At 38.3% G+C, this 17918-nt stretch overlaps 1 long non-coding RNA gene across 1 annotated transcript; it reads right to left on the bottom strand.

Moving 5' to 3' along the window:
* Nucleotides 1–10565: 10565 nt before the first annotated feature.
* Nucleotides 10566–13754, bottom strand: LOC138853979 (uncharacterized). Its single transcript, XR_011393160.1, has 2 exons — nt 12189–13754; nt 10566–10694 (listed from the first exon to the last, which is right to left on the bottom strand). It is a non-coding gene; the product is annotated as an uncharacterized lncRNA (long non-coding RNA).
* Nucleotides 13755–17918: the final 4164 nt, after the last annotated feature.

The following is a 17918-nucleotide window of genomic DNA, read 5'->3' as shown; positions in this document are numbered from 1 at the left end:
AATTCTTTCAATAATAACTCTACCATACACTTTACCAGGTATACTCAACAAACTTATCCCCCTATAATTTTTGCACTCTCTTTTGTCCCCTTTGCCTTTATACAAAGGAACTATGCATGCTCTCTGCCAATCCCTAGGTACCTTACCCTCTTCCATACATTTATTAAATAATTGCACCAACCACTCCAAAACTATATCCCCACCTGCTTTTAACATTTCTATCTTTATCCCATCAATCCCGGCTGCCTTACCCCTTTTCATTTTATCTACTGCCTCACGAACTTCCCCCACACTCACAACTGGCTCTTCCTTACTCCTACAAGATGTTATTCCTCCTTGCCCTATACATGAAATCACAGCTTCCCTATCTTCATCAACATTTAACAATTCCTCAAAATATTCCCTCCATCTTCCCAATACCTCTAACTCTCCTCTCGTATTTTTAACTGACAAATGCATTTGTTCTCTAGGCTTCCTTAACTTGTTAATCTCACTCCAAAACTTTTTCTTATTTTCAACAAAATTTGTTGATAACATCTCACCCACTCTCTCATTTGCTCTCTTTTTACATTGCTTCACCACTCTCTTAACCTCTCTCTTTTTCTCCATATGCTCTTCCCTCCTTGCATCACTTCTACTTTGTAAAAACTTCTCATATGCTAACTTTTTCTCTCTTACTACTCTCTTTACATCATCATTCCACCAATCACTCCTCTTCCCTCCCGCATCCACTTTCCTGTAACCACAAACTTCTGCTGAACACTCTAATATGACTTTTTTAAACCTACCCCATACCTCTTCGACCCCATTGCCTATGCTCTCATTAGCCCATCTATCCTCCAATAGCTGTTCGTATCTTACCCTAACTGCCTCCTCTTTTAGTTTATAAACCTTCACCTCTCTCTTCCCTGATGCTTCTATTCTCCTTGTATCCCATCTACCTTTTACTCTCAGTGTAGCTACAACTAAAAAGTGATCTGATATATCTGTGGACCCTCTATAAACATGTACATCCTGAAGTCTACTCAACAGTCTTTTATCTACCAATACATAATCCAACAAACTACTGTCATTTTGCCCTACATCATATTTTGTATACTTATCCTCTTTTTCTTAAAATATGTATTACCTATAACTAAACCCTTTTCTATACAAAGTTCAATCAAAGGGCTCCCATTATCATTTACACCTGGCACCCCAAACTTACCTACCACACCCTTTCTAAAAGTTTCTCCTACTTTAGCATTCAGGTCCCCTACCACAATTACTCTCTCACTTGGTTCAAAGGCTCCTATACATTCACTTAACATCTCCCAAAATCTCTCTCTCTCCTCAACATTCCTCTCTTCTCCAGGTGCATTCACGCTTATTATGACCCACTTTTCGCATCCAACCTTTACTTTAATCCACATAATCCTTGAATTTACACATTCATATTCTCTTTTCTCCTTCCATAACTTATCCTTCAACATTACTGCTACCCCTTCCTTAGCTCTAACTCTCTCAGATACTCCAGATTTAATCCCATTTATTTTCCCCCACCGAAACTCCCCTACCCCCTTCAGCTTTGTTTCGCTTAGGGCCAGGACATCCAACTTCTTTTCATTCATAACATCAGCAATCATCTGTTTCTTGTCATCCGCACATCCACGCACATTCAAGCATCCCAGTTTTATAAAGTTTTTCTTCTTCTCTTTTTTAGTAAATGTCTACAGGAGAAGGGGTTACTAGCTCATCGCTCCTGGCATTTTAGTTGCCTACGACACGCATGGCTTACGGAGGAAAGATTCTTTTCCACTTCCCCATAGACAATAGAAGAAATAAAGAAGAACAAGAGCTATTTAGAAAAGGAGAAAAACCTAGATGTATGTATATATATATGCATGTGCGTGTCTGTGAAGTGTGACCAAAGTGTAAGTAGGAGTAGCAAGATATCCCTGTTATCTAGCGTGTTTATGAGACAGAAAAAGACACCAGCAATCCTACCATCATGCAAAACAGTTACAGGTTTCTGTTTCACAGTCATCTGGCAGGACGGTAGTACTTCCCTGGGTGGTTGCTGTCTACCAACCTACTACCTGTGTAGGTGAAACATTTCAGAATAAATATACCTACCTGTTGGGCTATACAGAGCCTGAGCAATGGAGGACGATCATGCATAATTAAAAATGACTTATCTGTGGGTAAGAGCAAAAAGATAAGACAATCTTTTTCTGTTTATTAACTTTTCTTACTATCAAACATAATTACAAAAAATTAAGCATTATGTTTACTGACATTAATGTACAATTTAAAAAAAATAGTGCACTTATATAAAATACAAGTACTGTATAGCATATTTGTTTTTTAAATAAAATGCTAATAACTTGTAGAAAAGTCATTTTAATATGAAAATGTCTTGTCTTCAAGCATTTGTAACTGCTGATATTTACATACCATTTCAGTTACAAATGCTTGAAGACATTTTCTTATTAAAATGACATTTCTGTAAAATATAAAATAACAGCATATAAACAATACATTATTTGATTAGTGCCTATTATGCTTATTTTATATAAATGTTAAATGTATTCAAAATGCAAAAGTTTTTGTTTTTTTGTGAATCTGATATTTTTGTTTTTTATCCTGGACACAGGTATTCTACACTATATTTTTGGGGGTCACCAAGACAGAGTGGCCCCAAAAAAAGAAGACTTGCACCATCACTCACTGTGTCACTAACAATACAGCTCGGATGCTCCTTCAAAATGCAATATCCCTTCCAGTAAGCAAATTGACAGAATTCTCCGAGCTGCTGGGTGAAACAGTGCTCTCTCTCTCTGGCTTTTGCTTTTACCATCTTTTGTCATCGTGTGGTACACTTACTGTTCAACCTCTGTACATAGTGTACATAAGTGTACATGTATATATTTGGCCAATTATATCTGATGAAGGAAATACAAGTCATATACTAATGCTGAGTTTGTTTGCTCCACTATGAACCCCATTATGACCAGGTATGACCATATATGAGTGCTCATACCAGTGTACTCTTTCTGCTTCCAGAGATGCCTCAAATGCACCACCCACTTTTTCCTCTCACCAATTCTATGGTTCACCTTGTCTTTCATAGACCCATCTGCTGACAAATCCACTCCCAAATATCTGAACACATTAATAAATATCCACTCCCAAGTATCTGAACACATTCATCTCCTCCACACTCACCCCAATCATTCATTACTTTAACTTTTTGTTACTCTCATCACCTTGCAATTTCCTATGTTCATTTTTAACCCTTTCATTGTCAGTCCTGTAATATTACGGCTTTGAAGCCAGTGTTGGTCCTGTAATACTACACCAAAATTATAGCAACTTGCAATCTTGTGGGAGAAAGCTGGTAGGTCTACATATGAGAGAATGGATCTGAGTGGTCAGTGTGCACGGTATAAAAGAAAATTCTGCAGCACGCAGTGCATGGTAAAAAAAGCTGCAACAGTGTTTTTGGTTTAAAACAGCAACTTACATAATGACATATTTTATTCATTCTAGAGTATTTATCAGGTTTCTACACTATTTATATTGTTTATTATTTCAGATTAGATGAACTGTGATAGATAAATAAGCCGTAGAGTTGATGATAGCGAAATATTCAAGGAGTATTTTGTTCTGTCTCTAGACAAACTCTCGTCAGCCGCTACCGCTGCCGCACATATGTAATGACATATTTTATGCATTCTGGAGTATATATCAGGTTTCTATGTTATTTATATTGCTTGTTATGTCATATTAGATGAACTGTGATAGATAAATAAGCCGTAGAGTTGATGATAGCGAAATATTCAAGGAATATTTTGTCCTGTCTCCAGACAAACTCTCGTCCACCGCCGCTGCCACATATACAGTGGACCCCCGGAATACGATGGCATCGGCATATGTTAAATCCGGCATACGATACATTTTAACACAAAAATTTTGCCTCGCTTCACGTGATTCGTCCGAGACGCGTCCCACATGTGGCCTCAGCGCCAGTGTTCACAAGCCAGCCAGTGCGGTCACATCTACGCATACATTCGGTACATTTCACATTATCCCAGTGTTTTTAGTGCTTGTAACTACAAAATAAGTCACCATGGACCCCAAGAAAACTTCTAGTGCCATCCCTGTGGTAAAAAGGGTGAGAATTAGTATGGAATTGAAAACAGAGATTAAGGAAATGTGTGCATAGTGGCTTGAAGTGCAAACCTTTATGGATGAAAATCGCCCTCACACAGCTATTGCAAGCCGTGCTGGTAACTATTACAATGACAATGTTGTGAACCACTTTAGACAAATCATAAAGGAACGAGAGGTACAGGCCTCTATGGACAGATATGTTGTGTGACAGAAGTTCACTGACTCTCAAGCTGGTCCTAGTGGCATTAAAAGAAGAAGGGAAGTAACCCCGGAAAAGAACTTGATACCTCAAGTCCTAATGGAAGGGGATTCTCCTTCTAAACAATAAGTTCGACACTCTTCCCTCCTCCCATCCCATCAATCATCATCAAATCTTCATTAACCCTTTGAGGGTTTTCGTCGTACTAGTACGTTTTACGCGTAGGGGTCTTTGACGTACTAGTACTCATAAATTCTAGCGGCCTCAAATCTAGTGGGAGAAAGCTGGTAGGCCTTCATATGAAAGAATGGGTCTATGTGGTCAGTGTGCACAGTCTAAAAAAAATCCTGCAGCACACAGTGCATAATGAGAAAAAAAAAACTTTGACCATTTTTTTGGAATAAATCAGCGACTTTGCAGTGTATTTTCGTATGGTATTTATTGTTGTATTCTAGTTTTCTTGGTCTCATTTTATAGAATGGAAGACATATTACAGAAATTGAGATGATTTTGACTGGTTTTACAAAGAAAGGTGCCTTGAAATTGAGCTCAAAGTAGCAGAAATGTTCGATTTTTACCAAACTTCAAAAGTAAGCAAATCGTGCCAAGCGTGCAATACACGTCAACTGGTGAGTCTAATATTCTTTCACAAGTGCACCAATAATATTTATACCATTTTTTACACTAATGCAGTAGTCTGCATAACAGTAAATCTTATATTTTTTGTGAAAATAAAAATTCAAAGTGGAAAGCAAAAGAATATAAGAGGGGACTTGAGACATGACTAATGACTAGAGGAAATGTCATTTTAGTGCCAGGAATGTCTTTCTTGTTTATTCTGGACCCTATTCGGAAATTGGCATCTTTTGAAATTTGTGTGAAATTGGCAAAATTGCTAAATTCTGACCACTGTACTGGATAGTTGAATTTCATAAATGAGTGGTTTCTTGCATCCATTCGATAGAAAAAATGGAGTTCTAGCGAAATATTCATGTTTTTTGTCGACTAGTACAGTGAAATTGGCCGAAAATGGGGCTCAAAGTGGGCAAAATCGCCGATGCGTAAACATCGCCGAGACCGCTAACTTTGCGAGAGCATAATTCCGTAAGTTTTCTATCAAATTTCAAACTTTTGGTGTCTTTATGATCGGGAAAAGATTCTCTATCTTTTCATAAGAGAAAATAATTTTTTTTTTTTTTTAAATTTGGCCGACCCTGAGAACGAGTTTCGGAGAGGGCCTGTCGACCCTCAAAGGGTTAAAGGTAAGTGTCATGTATTCTATTGTTAGTAGAGTACTACTTACTGTGTATGTCTTCTTCAGTTTGTGTGCATTAAACTTAATATTTCATGCGGTAAAACTTTTTTTTTTTCATACTTTTGGTTGTCTTGCACAGATTAATTTGATTTCCATTATTTCTTATTGGGAAAATTAATTTGCCTTACAATAATTTCGACATACGATGAGTTCTCAGGAAAGGATTAATATCATATGCTGGGGTCCACTGTATAATGACATATTTTGTTCATTCTAGAGTATATACGTGTATCAGGTTTCTATGTTATTTATATTGTTTATTTCATATTAGATGAACTGTGATAGATAAATAAGCTGTATAGATGATATTAGCTAAATTATTCAAGAAGTATTTTGTCCGGTCTCCAAACAAACACTCGTCCACCGCCGACACCGCCCACAACACTACATGAATTACATGTTTTATTCATTTTAGAGTATATATCAGGTTTCTATGTTATTTATGTTGTTTATTAGGTCATATTAGATGAAGTGAGATAGATAAATAAGCCGTAGAGTTGACATTAGCGAAATTATTGAAGTACAGAATTCCACTGGAACTAATTGCATTTCAGTTAATTTGAATGAGAAAAACAGACTCTGCAAACGAGCAAATCCAGTTGCGAGCAAGGTCATGGAACGGATTAAACTCACAAGTAGAGGTTCCATTGTACTGTATCTACTTCCACATCCACCATCATCAAGGACATTACCAGTAATAGACAAGACAAGCTTCAATCCTCTGCAGGGGTATACACAACCCCTGGTAATGACTGCAGCAGATTATATGTCGGTGAAACATCCAGAGACCTCTAAACACATATTTCAGAACACCAGTACGCAGGCAGATCTGATGATTCAAGGAATGCCTGTATTCAACACCGAAATTCACATAACCATTTAATCAACTACAGAAACACAAGAGAAGAGAAGACAACACTCAATACTGAAGAATCCTGGAATCATCACTTATCTGTACATCCAACAACTTCAACCAGAACAACGGCTTCTATAACATAGCTGAACCTCTCGCCAAGAAACTTCTTCATCGCTATCCCACATAAGAACCTAAGAATCGAGGAACACTGCAGAAAATCCATTCACATACTTATCCAATCTCTTTTAAAAGTTACCCAAGTTTTTAGACTTCTTCACTCTACTCTGAAGATTGTCACATGCAGCTTTCTCTACCTGATCCAACATTCCCATGCTATATATAGTCACGTATGTTTCACCCAGGTAGATCTGTTTGTGACATGATAAAGCCCACTGCGTGGGTGAAATGTTGTCAATAAAGTATCACATTATACAGCTTAAGTGTTTATACTTCCAACCTGAGCCTCACTATCCTCGTAAAAATTCATAACTGCTTTCAGTGACCTACCACCAATTCCATGCACTTGCAACATCTATCACACTGCTCCCCTATCCACCTTATCATATGCCTTTTTTAAATCCATAAATGCAGCTTCATAATTTCTTTCTTTTACGTGAATATTGTTTGCTTGTATGCTTCAGTGTAATCACTTGGTCTACACATCGCCTACTCTTCCTAAACCCTTCTTCTGCGATCCTGCTCTCCATCTTACGCTTAATTCTTTCAATAATAACTCTACCATACATTTTATCTGTGTAGGTAGTAGGTTGGTAGACAGCAACCACACAGGTAGGTCCTACCGTCCTGCCAAGTGAGTGTAAAGTGAAAGCCTGTAATTGTTTTACATGACAGTAGGATTGCTGGTGTCTTCTTTTCTGTCTCATAAACATGCAAGATTTCAGGTACATCTTGTTACTTCTACTTACACTTAGGTCACACTACACATGCATGTACAAGCACATATATACACACCCCTCTGGGTTTTCTTCTATTTTTTTTACTAGTTCTTGTCCTTGTTTATTTCCTCTTATCTCCATGGGGAAGTGGAACAGAATTCTTCCTCCGTAAGCCATGTGTGTTGTAAGAGGAGGCTAAAATGCCAGGGGCAAGGGGCTAGTAACCCCTTCTCTTGTATAAATTACTAAATTTAAAAAGAGAAACTTTCGTTTTTCTTTTTGGGCCACCCTGCCTTGGTGGGATACGGCCGGTTTGTTAAAAAAAAAAAAAATTTACCTGGTATACTCCACAGGCTTATTTCCCTATATTCTCACATTCTTTTCATTTTCCTTATATAAGAACTATGCATGTGCTCTGCCAATTCCTAGGTACCTTTCCCTCTTTCATTCTATTATTAAATACAGTGGACCCTCGACCAACGATATTAATCCGTTCCTGAGAGCTCATTGTTAGTCGAAATTATCATTAGTCGAGTTAATTTTCCCCATAAGAAATAATGGAAATCAAATTAATCCGTTCCTGACACCCCAAAGTATTGAAAAATTTTTTACCACATAAAATATTAATTTTAATACACACAAACTGAAGAAGACATGTACAATTACTTGACACTTACCTTTAGTGAAGATCTGGTGATGATTGATGGGATGGGAGGAGGGGAGAGTGTGGATGGTGTTAGTGTTTAGAAGGGGAATCCCCTTCCATTAGGGCTTGAGGTGTCAAGTCCTTTTCCAGGGTTACTTCCCTTCTTCTTTTAATGCCACTAGGACCAGCTTGAGAGTCACTGGACTTCTGTCGCACAACATATCTGTCCATAGATGCCTGTACCTCCCGTTCCTTTATGACATTCCTAAAGTGTTTCACAACATTGTCAGTGTACAGGTTGCCAACACGGCTTGCAGTAGCCGTCTCTCAACATCTTCTATCGCTTGCGATCTCAGTTTCGAAAACATAGTTGCACCTTTGGCAAGAACAGCTTCCTTGATTGCCATTTTCTTTGCCACAATAGTAGCGATGGTTGATTGGGGTTTTGTGTACAACCTGGCCAGCTCTGAGACACGCACTCCACTTTCATACTTAGCAATGATCTCTTTCTTCATATCCATAGTAATTCTCACCCTTTTTGCTGTAGGGTTGGCACTAGAAGCTTTCTTGGGGCCCATGGTGACTTATTTTGCAGGTTATTATTATTATCACACCGGCCGATTCCCACCAAGGCAGGGTGGCCCGAAAAAGAAAAACTTTCACCATCATTCACTCCATCACTGTCTTGCCAGAAGGGTGCTTTACACTACAGTTTTTAAACTGCAACATTAACACCCCTCCTTCAGAGTGCAGGCACTGTACTTCCCATCTCCAGGACTCAAGTCCGGCCTGCCGGTTTCCCTGAATCCCTTCATAAATGTTACTTTGCTCACACTCCAACAGCACGTCAAGTATTAAAAACCATTTGTCTCCATTCACTCCTATCAAACACGCTCACGCATGCCTGCTGGAAGTCCAAGCCCCTCGCACACAAAACCTCCTTTACCCCCTCCCTCCAACCCTTCCTAGGCCGACCCCTACCCCGCCTTCCTTCCACTACAGACTGATACACTCTTGAAGTCATTCTGTTTCGCTCCATTCTCTCTACATGTCCGAACCACCTCAACAACCCTTCCTCAGCCCTCTGGACAACAGTTTTGGTAATCCCGCACCTCCTCCTAACTTCCAAACTACGAATTCTCTGCATTATATTCACACCACACATTGCCCTCAGACATGACATCTCCACTGCCTCCAGCCTTCTCCTCGCTGCAACATTCATCACCCACGCTTCACACCCATATAAGAGCGTTGGTAAAACTATACTCTCATACATTCCCCTCTTTGCCTCCAAGGACAAAGTTCTTTGTCTCCACAGACTCCTAAGTGCACCACTCACTCTTTTTCCCTCATCAATTCTATGATTCACCTCATCTTTCATAGACCCATCCGCTGACACGTCCACTCCCAAATATCTGAATACGTTCACCTCCTCCATACTCTCTCCCTCCAATCTGATATTCAATCTTTCATCACCTAATCTTTTTGTTATCCTCATAACCTTACTCTTTCCTGTATTCACCTTTAATTTTCTTCTTTTGCACACCCTACCAAATTCATCCACCAATCTCTGCAACTTCTCTTCAGGTGCAATCGCTAAAAACGCTGTGATAATATGAAATGTTCCGATTGTATGTTTGGATGGGACCGTGGTGGCTGGCTGGCTTGTAAACACTGGCACCCAGAGGACAAGTGAGGAGCGCTCAGGCCACAAGTGGATGCGTCTCAAACGGAACAAATTGCGTTGGTTGAGTTTTTTAACGCTAGTCGAGGCAAACAAAATTTTTGTTAAAATGTATCGCTAGTCGGATTTAATGTTATACGATGCCATCATTGGTCGAGGGTCCACTGTAAAAGCATCAACCACTCCAAAACTATATCCCCACCTGCTTTCAACATTTCTGTATTGATTTCATTAGTTCCAGCTGCTTTATTCATTTTCATTTTGTTCACTACCTCTCATACCTTCCCCACTCACATCTGGCTATTCCTCACTCCTAAAAGTTCTTACACCTCCCTGTCCAATGCATGAAATCACTGCCTTCTTCAGTACACTTTTGTAAAATAAAAAAAAAATGAAACTGGCAATAACACCAACATTAAAAAAATATATATTTTTCTTCATATTTTTCTGTTTTTATTTAACCTGCACACAGGTTGTATATATATATTTTTGGAGGCAGCTTCTATTATTTTATGTCCCACTTGAATTTGTTTCAGGTTTTCCTCATCTGTTCCGGGAAGATGTGACGGTGTAGGTTCATAGTTTCAAGAGTACAGTGTAATAAGTATAACAACTTTCCACTGTCATGGAGCAATTATTCTCCTTACTAAAGGGCTTTTGATCCAAAGTATTGGAGCTACCCTCCCTCTCCTCTGGGTAAATCTGTTTTCTAAATGTTCTGTAAATGCTGTATCACACCTATGGGTTTAGCCCTTTTTGTATGAATGAAATGATAATCATATAATAAAGTCAATGATGATAATAAAATCAATGAAAGGAATAATAAAATGTATAATAACAATAATAATAATGATCATAGTAAGACTTGACTTACATTATTTTACCTTAGTTGAAAGTTCTTGCTTTTCTCTTTCTTGTTCATTATTCTTTGAAGATTTCATCACTGTAACATACATAAATAATTAAGTTTATTCAGGTTTATTACACAAGATTAGGTAATTAAAACTGTCTTATATATAAACATGAGTGTAAATTACCTAGGATAACTCGACATTAAATATCAATTATAATTAGTAAAAATAAAACAAAATAACCGAGTAAATCAATTACATTAAAATAAATTACAAGAGTATTAAAATGAAAAAAAAAAAAAAGTTTGACTATAACTGTTAAATGAATATTAGGAAAACAAGAGGTCACTTTCCTCCTCTTCTGAAATTTCTTCACCAGGTATTCCTGAGCTGTCTTCCTGAACTAGTTTATACTAAAACTAGCTTTGACATGATTAACCCTTAAACGGTCCAAACGTATATATACGTTTTTTCAACATTTGAAAGTATGTAAAAAAATGTAGATCTTCTTTCTTGTTTTACATTTAAAAATGTGTAAAAAAAACTTTTATCTACATTTGTTTTTTTGTTATTTTTGAAAATATGTAAAAAAAAAAAGGCAGATCTACTTTTGGAGCAGTACGGATTTGAACGTCGATTTGTTTGGACCGTTTAAGGGTTAGGTAACCCATTGCACTGTTTCAGTACTGTGTAATGTAAGGCGTTTGAGACCTGGCCACCAACTGTGGATACTACAAAATATTATTTGCTATTTCCAGTACCATACTGGCTCTGGTTCCTAACCTGGACAAAATTTACAGATGGATTATATTCGCCATCTTGTATACATGATTGAGTTTCAGCTGTCTTATTCTGTATGCCACATTAAGCATTTCCAATTTATGATATTCACCCTGGCCTGTATGTTCTCTTACCTTTAAAGAGTATCAAGAGTTTCACTACTCTTGGAACCTGGCCATGGGCCAGGCTCTTGGACCCAGGTCCAGGATGGATCCCAACATCTTATTCTGGGCAATTTGAAATTTGGTTTTCAGTTTTTTTTTCTTAGAGCAGAGTACATACCATGAACATGAAAAATCTACATGAAATTATGTAAGAGCCAGACACAGGGTCTTGAGAGCCTGAGCTGGCAGGAACTGGTCCAGTCTATACAGGAATTTTAAAAAACCTAGCACTGGCTTTTTTTTTTTTTACTATTGTGTTCACTATAAATTCACCAGCCAATTTAAAATTAAGACAAATTACTGACATTTATTAATTCCTTCTACCTCAGGAATCATTCATAATTATTTATGGACTAAGAAAAAAGTAATGCTTCACAGAATTAAGGCAGAAAATTACTATGAAACTGAAAATATAAATTAGGATGCCACATGAGGCAAGCTGACATTAATTTTGCTGTCAGGTAAGAAATAAAATATCATATTCATATATAACTGAGCATATGACAAAATATAATTCTTGTAGGAATTACCTATTATCTTGTAGGAATTACCTATTATCTTGTGGAAATTACCTATCATGGGCAGGAATGCCTTATTCAGTGCTTTATTTTAAAATAAGAAAAAAATATTGTATATACTCACCCTTACAGAATACAGACAAGAGAAGGGCCTTGTCATCTTCTTCCAGGGAACTTCCTGATAAAACACCCTTGATTTTTCTGGAGGGACATTCTTTATAGTAAAGTGTTGCAATCTTGTAACCTCCTCCTCTGAGTTTGGCACCCTGACAAAGTAATGAGTAAACTTTCTTTATATATATGTACATACATACATGTACACGTGTGCATGCACACACAGCTTGCATGTGCTCACCTATTTGTGGCTGCAGGGGTCAGGTCCTAAATCCTTACCTCACCTCTTCACTGATGGCTACTAGGCCCATTCTTTCCCTACTCCAAGAACCTTATTGTACCTTTTCTTAAAACTATGTACGGCTCCTGCCTCCACTACTTCACTCTCCAGATTGTTTCACTTCCTGACAACTCTAAAGCTGAAGAAGTACTTCCTAATATCTCTGTGACTCTCATGAGTTTTCAACTTCCAGTTGTCCCCCCTTGTTCCTGTAACATCGTCCCTATCCACCTTGTCAATTCCTCTCAGTACATATTTTATATGTTGTTATCATAACCCCCTTCCCCCATCCATCCTGTCCTCCAGTTTTGACAAGTTGAGTTCCCTTAACCTCTCTTCATAGGACATACCCCTTAGCTCTGGGACTAGTCTTGTTGGAAACCTTTGCACTTTCTCTAATTTCTTCAAGTATCTGACAAAGCGTGAGTTCCATACTGGTGCTGCATACTCCAATATGGGCCTAATGTACGTGGTGTAAAGTGTCGTGAATGACTTCTTAGATGCCAAAATTCTATTTTTGGGTTTGCCAGGCACCCATATGCTGCTGCTATTATTTTGTTGATGTGCTCTGCAGATGTGCTTTGTATCTGATTCCCCATAGTTTAATCACACATCTCTCCCCAACACCCTAGGATTTACTTCTTTTACAACCTCATATATAAATATGTTAAACAACCATGGTGACATTACACATCCTTGTCTAAGACCTACTTGTACTGGAAAGTAATCTCCCTCTCTCCTACACACCCTAACCTGAGCCTCACTGTCCTCATAAACACTCTACAGCATTAAGTAACTTACTACCTATACCATGCACTTGCAACATCTGCCATATTCCTCCCCTATTCACCCTATCATATTCCTTTTCTAAATCCATAAATGTAACAAAAACTTCCCTACCTTTATCTAAATACTGTTCACTTACATGCTTCAGTGACAACACTTGGTCTACACATCCATAACTCATTCTAAAGCCTCCTTGCTCACCTGCAATCCTGCTCTCAGTCTTGTAATTATCAGAATATAAGAATTATGTCAGTTAAAAAAAACGAGAAAAAATGTATATCAGCAACATTTCTGCAAGCATCAAGACTCCATGTTGCTGTCACATGAACATCCAGTGCCAACTTGATTGCCTTATATTTCAATAAGTACTGACCCTACTTTTTTTTTTTTTATCTTATTACACACAGCCCTCCTTCTTTAAAAAAAAAATCAAACTAATCAGAGCATTAGCAGTGAAAATGTAGATCCACATTTGGACAGCTAAAAGGTTAACCCCTTAACTGTCCAAACATATATCTACGTTCTTACTGCTAGCACTCCAAACGTAGATCTACGATTGACCTAAGATGCCTGGTCAGCACAGAATAGGTCTTAACACTCGGTGTGCGCAGTATTAAAAAAAATTTGGGGCCACTTAGTACCTTGTGGGAGCACCAGTTGCACTGAGTGCCAGCTAGACCAAACACCAAGGATTCACTGATGTCATGTCGTATTAACACTCCCCTCTTAAGAGGAAAGTGTCATCCTGCCAGCCGGCGGCTGGCTGGCTGGCTCTATCTCCATCTGTCTGTCTGTATCTATCTCTGTCTCTATCTCACAGGAACACATATGTAAATACAATTATACATAGTGTAAATTATCTAGGATAACCCAAAAAATCCAGACAAAGTGCTGTACTGTGCTTGTAGACAGTGATTGTGTGTAATACCAGCTGGTTTATGAGCAACTCTCTGAGACAAGAGACAAGCAGACAGAAAAACAAACAGGCAGACAGAATGACAGACACACAGACTTTGCAAAAGCCTTTGACAAGTGCGACCATAGTGTAATAGCACACAAAATGCGTGCTAAAGGGATAACCGGCAAAGTAGGCAGATGGATCTTCAACTTTCTAACCAATCGCACACAAAGAATAGTGGTAAACAGAGTTAAATCAGATGCTGCCATAGTGAAGAGCTCTGTTCCACAAGGCACAGTACTCACACCTATCCTGTTCCTTATTCTCATATCAGACATAGACAGAGATGTAAACCACAGCACTGTATCATCTTTTGCAGACGATACTAGGATCTGCATGAGAGTGTCATCCATTGAGGACACTGTTAACCTCCAAGAAGATATAAACCAAGTTTTCCAATGGGCAACAGAGAACAATATGATGTTCAATGAAGACAAATTCCAACTACTCCATTATGGAAAACTGGAGGAAATAATAACTAGAACTGAGTATACTACAAACTCCAATCACACAATAGAAAGGAAAAGTAATGTGAGAGACCTGGGAGTGGCAATGTCAGAGGATCTCACCTTCAAGGATCACAACAATGCCACTATCACATCTGCTAGGAAACTGAAAGGATGGATAATGAGAACATTCAAGACAAGAGATGCTAAGCCAATGGTGATCCTTTTTAAATCACTTATTCTTTCTAGGCTGGAATACTGCTGTACATTAACATCCCCATTCAAGGCAGGTGAAATTGAAGAGCTAGAGAATGTACAGAGAACCTTTACTGCGCATATAAGTTCCATCAAACGCCTTAATTACTGGGAGCACCTGGAAGCACTTGACTTGTACTCATTAGAGCACAGGCAAGAGAGATATATCATAATCTACACCTGGAAGATTCTGGAGGGACTGGTCCCTAATATGCACACAGCAATCACTCCATACAAAAGCAAAAGACTTGGCAGGCGATGCAACATACCCCCAGTGAAAAGTAGGGGCGTCACTGGTACACTAAGAGAAAATATAATAAGTGTCCGGGGCCCAAGACTGTTCAACAGCCTCCCACCAGCAATAAGGGGCATTACGGGAAGACCCCTGGTTGTCTTCAAGAGGGAGCTGGACAGATACCTAAAGACGGTGCCGGATCAGCCGGGCTGTGGTTCGTACGTTGGATTACGTGCAGCCAGCAGTAACAGCCTCGTTGATCAGGCCCTGATCCACCGGGAGGCCTGGTCGTGGACCGGGCCACGGGGACGTTGATCCCCGGAATGCACTCCAGGTAAACACAGACAGACAGAGAGGTAGACAGAGAGCTAGACAGATAGTCAGAGAGCTAGACAGACAGAAAGCTAGACAGATAGATACAGAGCTAGACAGACATGTTTATGTGTAGCAGTGAAAACAAATAAAGTGAAGGCTCATCAAATGTCACCACTGTCATTAGTGGAGTGATATGATAAGACAACGCTCATCAAATGTCACCCTTGTCAGCAGTGGAGTGGAAAGATAAGATAAGGCAAGTGACACACTCTTACATGAAGCTTCAAGGGAACTTATTATTATTATTTTTATTATTATTTATTATTATTATATACTCCCATGTAGCCAAAACATTGCTGGGACCTATAAATACTATGTATATATTTCTAGACAATAGTATGTGACCAAGGTAGGTGAAAATGTTCACCTGTCAGTGTGTTTGTGACTATTTGAACACTATTGCAGCACCTAATATTAGTGTCAGAACAAAGATTAACTATGAAATCACAAGAACTACTACAAATTTTCATTATCAGAACATTAAAATTATACAAATTAAAAAAAAAAATGAGAATAAAAGGTGTATCGGCAATACATCTGCAAGCGGCAGCTCTTCATCTTGCCCTCAGGTAAGCGACAAGAGCTAACTTTGCGGCCTTATATCTCCGTAAGTACTGACTCTAGAATTTTTTTTTACATTACTTTATGTAAAAAATGTCCTCTTCACTTAAAAAAAAAAAAAAAAAAAATTCAAAATATTCGGAGCGCTGGGTGAGAGAACGTAGATCTACATTTGGACAGCTAAAGGGTTAATGAAATTGTCTAAAAAAGCATAAATACATGACATTACTGCACCTCAGAACATGCATCTTCAATTAGTGAGAGATGCTTTTAACTACTCCCTCAGTTGGTGTAGCTCCTCCTACTTCATAATGATGCCAAATAGTGATTTTAACTCACTAACTGACCAAACGTAGATCTACGTTTTCAATGCTAGCACTCTGAATAGTTTTAATTTTTTTTTTTTTAAATAACGAGGGCAATTTTCTGTGCGTAGTATGACAAAAAAATTTAGGGTCAGTACTTACCGAGATATGAAGCTGTAAAGTCGGCGCTAGATGCTCACCTGATGGCAACACGGAATCCTGCTGCATGCAGAAGTGTTCCTGATATGCCTATTTTTTTTTTAATTTATATAATTTTTGTCTGATAATTACAATATATAGTAGTTCTTGTGATTTTATAGCCAATCTTTGTTCTGACACTAATATTAGGTACCGAAATAGTAATCAAATAGTCACAAACACAGTGACAGGTGAACATTTTCACCTACCTTGGCCACATACTATTGTCTAGAAATATATACAAAGTATTTATAGGGCCCAGCAATGTTTTAGACATGCTGGAGTATACAGTAGGGCCCCACTTATATGGCAGGTTAGGTTCCAGGCTACTGCCGTAAAGCAGAAATCGCCGTAAAGTGGAATACCCCTTTTTTCCACTTATAAATGCATATAAATACTAGATAACAAATTCACACTAACATATATTAAGTTAGCAATAGAGCTAGGAATTAAAAAACAATAAATAAATACATAAAATACACATAAATACATAAAATACACTCATTACTTGCCTTAAAATATTCATAGTCATAATCTATGGTGAGACAAGTAGTATTTATTGTAAGAAATCAAGTGTGGTATGTATGGTAGTCAGCTGGGCTACCATACCAGGCCAACTCATTCACACATAATATTCTATAACATTTAATTAACCCTTTGACTGTCACAGGCCCCTTTCTGAAACTGTCATTCTATGTTGCAAAATATTCGAAAAAAAAAAATGTTAGGATTATTTTACCGAGTGTTTTAAGCCTAAAAAAATTTTTTTGCCATCAGTACTTACCAAGATACTGAGGCACAAAGTTGGCAGAACACTTTCCTAGAACTGCTGCAGCTTGTGGAACTCTTTGAAACGTGGGTATATGCAGAGTGGTACTCGACACTCCTCACACATAAAACGAGTGTCTCTGCATGTTTGTGGGCATTTTGTGGTATGTCCACAAACAAAACACCTCTTCTGAGCACTTTTCTTGAAAGCAGTAGGAGGCAGTTGTATGGGGTAGTGATCATGAGGCCTCAAATGAGATGGCGTGTGTTGGTAATTTCGTGGGCACTGGTCTATTGCAGATGTTGCTCCTTGGTACTTGGCAATTATTTGTCTGATGACTTACAAACAAAACTCACCATATTTTGGTTTGTTGTTGGTCCTCAACTTGTATATGTTATAAGCATTTAGCATGGAAATATCAAGAAGATGGAAAAAAAGTTTTATATACCACTTATAACTCTTGCGTACACAATCAGCAAACCCAATCTGCATGTCACATTTGTCCACTAAGCACATATTGAGGTTGTAGTCCATGACAGCTGCAGGTTTTAGAATGGGTTCGTTGGTCTATC

Source organism: Cherax quadricarinatus, chromosome 44, assembly GCF_038502225.1.
Source record: "Cherax quadricarinatus isolate ZL_2023a chromosome 44, ASM3850222v1, whole genome shotgun sequence".
In the NCBI taxonomy this organism is placed as follows: Eukaryota; Metazoa; Arthropoda; class Malacostraca; order Decapoda; family Parastacidae; genus Cherax; species Cherax quadricarinatus.
The sequence above is the reverse complement of the archived record's forward strand: the minus strand, read 5'-3'. Positions and strand labels throughout refer to the sequence as shown.